The following is a 5,757-nucleotide window of genomic DNA, read 5'->3' as shown; positions in this document are numbered from 1 at the left end:
GGCCAGGAGGAAGAGTTATATAGGGAACTCCCTATTGGACTCAAAAACATAAAAGGCTTAAGCAAGAAATAAAAATAAAACAAGGCCAACAATTGCCCAAGTCTTTGAACCGAAATTAAATTAAAATAGAAGGTAAACCGGCTCGGTAGAGATTGCCTTGACCAGAGCTTATAACATGCTTGCATGCTGCCTCATTAAAACCTTACCAAGAAAAACCCAATTGGGACAAAAACTTGGTCAGGAAAAAGAGTACAGCACATGTTACTCACTCTGATGGTTGGCTGAATCTCTTAACCGGAAATAGGTTGGTTGGATGGATTGAGAGTTGATTCTGAACCGAGATGGAATGTGGAGAGGATGAGGCCGGTTCGGTTATGGACGATGGAAGAGAACTGAATCGGACCGGGCTGATCTTGAACTTCTGTGGAGCTGGTCGGGTCTTCAATCTTCAAACCAGACATCTCTTTAATCAGTAGCTGTTTGAGACCTTGATCAATTAGTTCTTGAACCGCCTTGGTGAACCCATTCCTTAACCTTGCTGAGCCTGATCTTGTAGTAGGACCCTTATGCACTTGGGGAACCTCAGCTTGAGTGACCACAACATCCCCTCCCCCTTGAGTAGGTTCTGTCCTCAGAACTTCTTCTTCATCTGCAAGATAAGGGGCTAAATCAGCAACATTGAACGTTGGGGAAACCTTGAACTCACCTGGAAGCTCTAGCTTGTAAGCATTGTCGTTGATCTTCTCCAACACTCGGAAAGGACCATCTCCCCTAGGCGCCAGCTTGGACTTCCTTTCTGCAGGGAACCGTTCTGGTCGCATGTGAAGCCATACCCAATCACCCGGCTTGAAAAGAACCTCCTTGCGATTTTTGTTGAGCTTGACTCGGTTCCTCTCAGCCTTAGTCTCAAGTGTCTTCTGAACCTGTTGGTGCATGCTCTTGACGAATTCAGCCCTGTCCACACCACTTTGGCTAACTTGCATATCCGGAGGCAATGGTTGAAGTCCAACGGAATCTCTGGGTTAAAGCCATAGACAACCTCAAAAGGGGATTGGTTAGTAATAGAATGCTTGGCATGGTTATAAGCAAATTCAATAAAAGGCAAGCAACTTAACCAATTCCTCAAATTCTTACCCACCGTAGCTCTCAAAAGTTGAGAGAGAGTACGGTTTACCACCTCGGTTTGGCCATCTGTCTGTGGGTGGCAAGTGGTGGAGAAAAGAAGTTTAGTACCAAGTTTCTTCCACAGTGTCCGCCAGAAATGGCTAAGGAACTTGGTGTCTCGGTCGGACACAATGGTTCTGGGCACTCCATGTAAGCGTACCACTTCCTTGAAGAATAAGTTGGCGGTTTGGCTAGCATCATTGGACTTGTCACAAGGTATGAAGTGTGCCATCTTGGAGAACCTGTCTACAACAACAAAAATGGAATCTTTGTTTTCTATCTTGGGCAAGCCCAGAACAAAGTCCATAGAGATGTCCACCCAAGGGGCGTTAGGAATAGGTAAAGGCATATGTAAACCATAGGGATGAGATCGAGACTTAGTCTTTATGCAGACAGTGCATTTGGCGCAAAGGTTCTCGACATAGCGTCTCATTCTCGGCCAGTAGAAGTGTTCAGTGAGAACATCTAAGGTCTTGGTCCGGCCAAAGTGTCCCATCATGCCGCCACTATGTGCTTCCCGGGTTAGTAGATCTCGCATGGTCCCTTGAGGAATGCAAAGCCTCTTTTCCTTGAATAGGAACCCATCATGCTGGTAGAATGGACCTACAACACCTCTGGTGGTACTAGCATAAAGTTCTGAAAAATCAGGGTCAGTAGCATAAGCAAGTTTAATATGTTCAAAACCCAAAATCTTAGCCTCCATGGTAGTGATGAGAGTGTGGCATCTAGAGAGGGCGTCGGCCACTACGTTGTCCTTTCCCTTCTTGTACTTAATGACATAGGGAAATGTCTCCACGAATTCTAACCACCTAGCATGCCTCTTCTTGAGTGTGGTTTGGCCTCTCAAGTGTTTAAGGGTCTCATGATCTGTATGAATAACAAACTCCTTAGACAAAAGATAATGTTGCCAAGTTTCGAGGGACCTCACGAGAGCATAGAGCTCTTTGTCATAGGTAGGATAGTTGAGGGCAGCTCCACTCAATTTCTCACTGAAGAAAGCCACAGGTCGGCCACCTTGAGTAAGCACAGCTCCTATGCCCGTACCTGATGCATCACACTCAATCTCAAAAGTTTTATCGAAGTTAGGCAGAGTAAGGACTGGTGCATGAGTTAAACTATATTTGAGTTGATTAAAAGACTCTTCTTGGGCAGGTCCCCAAGTAAAGGATACATTCTTCTTGATCACAGATGTCATGGGAGCAGCAATGGTACTGAAATCCCTGACAAACCGCGATAAAAACTGGCCAGACCATGGAAACTGCGGACATGTCCAATCGTGGTCGGGGTGGGCCAATCTTGTATCGCCTTGATCTTCTCCTCATCGACCTTCAGTCCCTGTGAACTCACAACAAAGCCTAAGAACACTAACTGGTCAGTACAAAATACACACTTCTTGAGATTGGCATAAAGCCCTTCTTGCCGCAAAGCCTTTAGCACCTGTTCTAAATGGTCAAGGTGGTCCGATAAGCACTGACTGTAAATCAAGATATCATCAAAGTAAACAACCACAAACTTACTGATGAAAGGCCTTAGAACCTCGTTCATAAGCCTCATGAAAGTGCTAGGGGCGTTGGTAAGGCCAAATGGCATCACAAGCCACTCATACAAACCTTGTTTCGTTTTGAAGGCTGTTTTCCACTCATCACCTTCCTTCATTCGAACTTGGTGGTATCCGCTCCTAAGATCAATCTTAGAAAACACAGTAGAACCACTTAGTTCATCCAACATATCATCAAGTCTAGGAATAGGGTACCGATATTTGATGGTTATGTTGTTGATGGCTCGGCAGTCCACACACATGCGCCATGTGCCATCTTTCTTAGGCACTAGCAGGACCGGAACCGCGCATGGGCTGAGGCTCTCACGAATGTAGCCCTTGTCCATAAGGTCTTGGACCTGCCTCTCCAACTCCTTGGCCTCCTCGGGATTAACTCGGTACGCAGCTCGTTTGGTAAGGGCGCGCCTGGTACAAAGTCAATCTGATGTTCTATTCCGCGGATGGGGGGTAGTCCGGCGGGTATATCCTCAGGGAAGACGTCCTTGTACTGGTCCATAAGGACTTGCACCTCAGCTGGTACGTCTTGGACCTCAAAACCTGCAAAACAACCTTCCTTAAAGATCATTAGTAGCACCTGCGTCTCTTGATGTAAAGATTTAAGCACTTGACCAGAAGTAATATAAAGGTTAGTCTTACTTACCTTGCTGGATTGGTCCATTGCCTTTTGCATAACATGAACATCTTGTGGACTAAGTGGTGCTAGGCTATGCTTCTTGTTGTTGTGGTTGAAGCTGTAGATGTTGGTCCGGCCATGATGGATGGTGTCACGCCCCCAATCCTGAGAAGGATTGTCGGGACGGACTATGGTTCGAGGAAACGAACCAGCCGATCCTTGTGATCAAAGGCAAGCGTTCCATAGTCCAAATACAAAGGTTAAGTATGAAAAGACTTAACAAAATAAGCTGAGAAAGAAATAGACAGCTAGAACGAGTTAGACGGTAGCTGGACGAAGTATACGAGTAGCTCGATCAGCTCACAGAAGCTCAGTAGAGTGTACTCCAGCTCCCTCACTACTAAGTCAGCTCCTCTAGCTGGACTACTAGCTCACTCAGCTGGGTCAGCTGGGAGTCAGCTCATCTCAGCTAGACGGACTGTTCGGGTTTCGGGACAGTGGTCCGGGTCCGGGCCGGTGGCGGGCTGGGTGGTCCAGCCATGTGGTCCATGGACCGGTGGGCTCTTGGGCAAGGCCGTGGGCTGTGTCTAGGGGGCCTGGGGGATGATTTGGGCTTAAGCCTGACCCAATATAATGGCCTGATAGGCGTTGGGGTGCAAGGGAACAAAGGGGTGCAACCTGTTTTCCAAGTCATGCCTTTTCGGTACAAGTCGTGCCTGTTCGTGGGGCAAGACTTACCCCCTCATTTCCTATAAATAGGGCCTCGTCCCATTCACTTTTCTCATCCAGTTCCAGAGTAAAATACTCAGAGAAAGTCGTAGAGAAAAGAGAGAGAGAGAAAGAGAGAGTTTCCGGTCAATACCGAGGCTGTTTGAGTGGTGGTTAGTTTTCCGGCGACTCTGATCGTTTGTGAAACAACCTCTGGTCAATATGGAAGATCAGAATAGAGAGAAGAACCTGGAGAACCCAGTCGTGGTTCAGAAGGTATGGTATGGGCTTTGGTCCCATCAGACCTTACGGTTAGCCCTTGTGGTCGAACCGAGGATCTGGTCGGTTCATTAGTCCCAACCATTTCTCCTTATCTGTTTCTAGTCTATCTTCTTCTCTTCTTTCTGGTTATACACGTCAGGTTGTGAAGGTTGAGTCCAAGGTTCATCCTTAGACTTGGGCCGGTCACACCCTAACCGCTAACTAGACCATGGGTCGGTTATGCGGGACTGTTCGGTTCATGGATAGTATGGCTTGAGTCATATGAGGCCGTGGCTTATACAAGTCACTAAGGCCAATAGGAAGACCTATTCCTGATGGGAATTAGGCGCAATGGACCAAGGGTCCAAGGGCGGTTAGCCGAGAGACGAGCAGACCAATCGGCAAGGGCTATAGCGGCTGTAAGTGGTTCTATCTATGTATCTTTATATTATTATGTCTATATGATATATACATATGGAGAACGTGGTAGTTATCCATGTTACCAAGTCATAGACCCTGGTGTCATGGTCGGTTACGTTGATCGCTAACCATAGCCAATAGATTGGATCAAGGGGTACTAGTCGCCAAAGGTTGCGTGTTGCCAAGAGTCATGAGTTACCAAAGGTTGTGAGATACCAAAGGATGCAAGTAACCTAAAGGTACAAGATACCAAGGGTTGCAAGTATCAAAGGGTACGAGGACCAAACGGTACCAATGACCAAAGGGTGCATTGTGATCCAAAAGCGAATGTACGGTGATCCAAGATCTGCGATCATGTCGTGATCCAAGAGGTACGAACGTGTCGTGATCCAAGAGGTACGAACGTGTCGTGATCCAAAAGGTACGAACGTATCATGATCCATGGGATGTGTACGGGTCGTGACCGAAAGGATACAAACGGGTCGGGACCGAAAGGGTACGAACGGAACGAGACCAAAAAGGGTACGAGTGATTCGATTGATATAAGGACACCATTTGCATTGTGTTGGGCATGGACTCACACGATGGCAGTGAGTTGTCAGTTAGGTCAATACATGAGTGTAAGGAAATAGCGAAGGCCTTAATGGCTAGTGCAATCCATACATCATGATTGATGTCTGAACCATGATCCATGGTTAATGGATGGATGGTTCTACCCGCAAGGGCTAAGTGGGATATCTTACGATCAACCTCGGGTTGGTGAGTAAGATAGGCGCCATATGCCTTATGTAGGGCATGGACCCACATGATGGCAATGGAAGGCCGGTTATGTCAGTACATGCTAAGTAGACGATGGCTTATCATGACTAAGGGTCGGTTCATGTTCCATGACGGTGGTTCGATGGCCGAGTACTAGTATAGATAGTCACGTTGCTGGAGTATGAGCATTGATGTGATTATCCAAGATGTCAACCTCAGGGTTGATAACTTCGGGATTGGCTAAGAGTCATGACGAAGTGAATGGCCAGTATTA

Source organism: Raphanus sativus, unplaced genomic scaffold (genome assembly GCF_000801105.2).
Source record: "Raphanus sativus cultivar WK10039 unplaced genomic scaffold, ASM80110v3 Scaffold0029, whole genome shotgun sequence".
NCBI lineage: Eukaryota > Viridiplantae > Streptophyta > Magnoliopsida > Brassicales > Brassicaceae > Raphanus > Raphanus sativus.
This window is presented reverse-complemented; position numbering follows the sequence as displayed.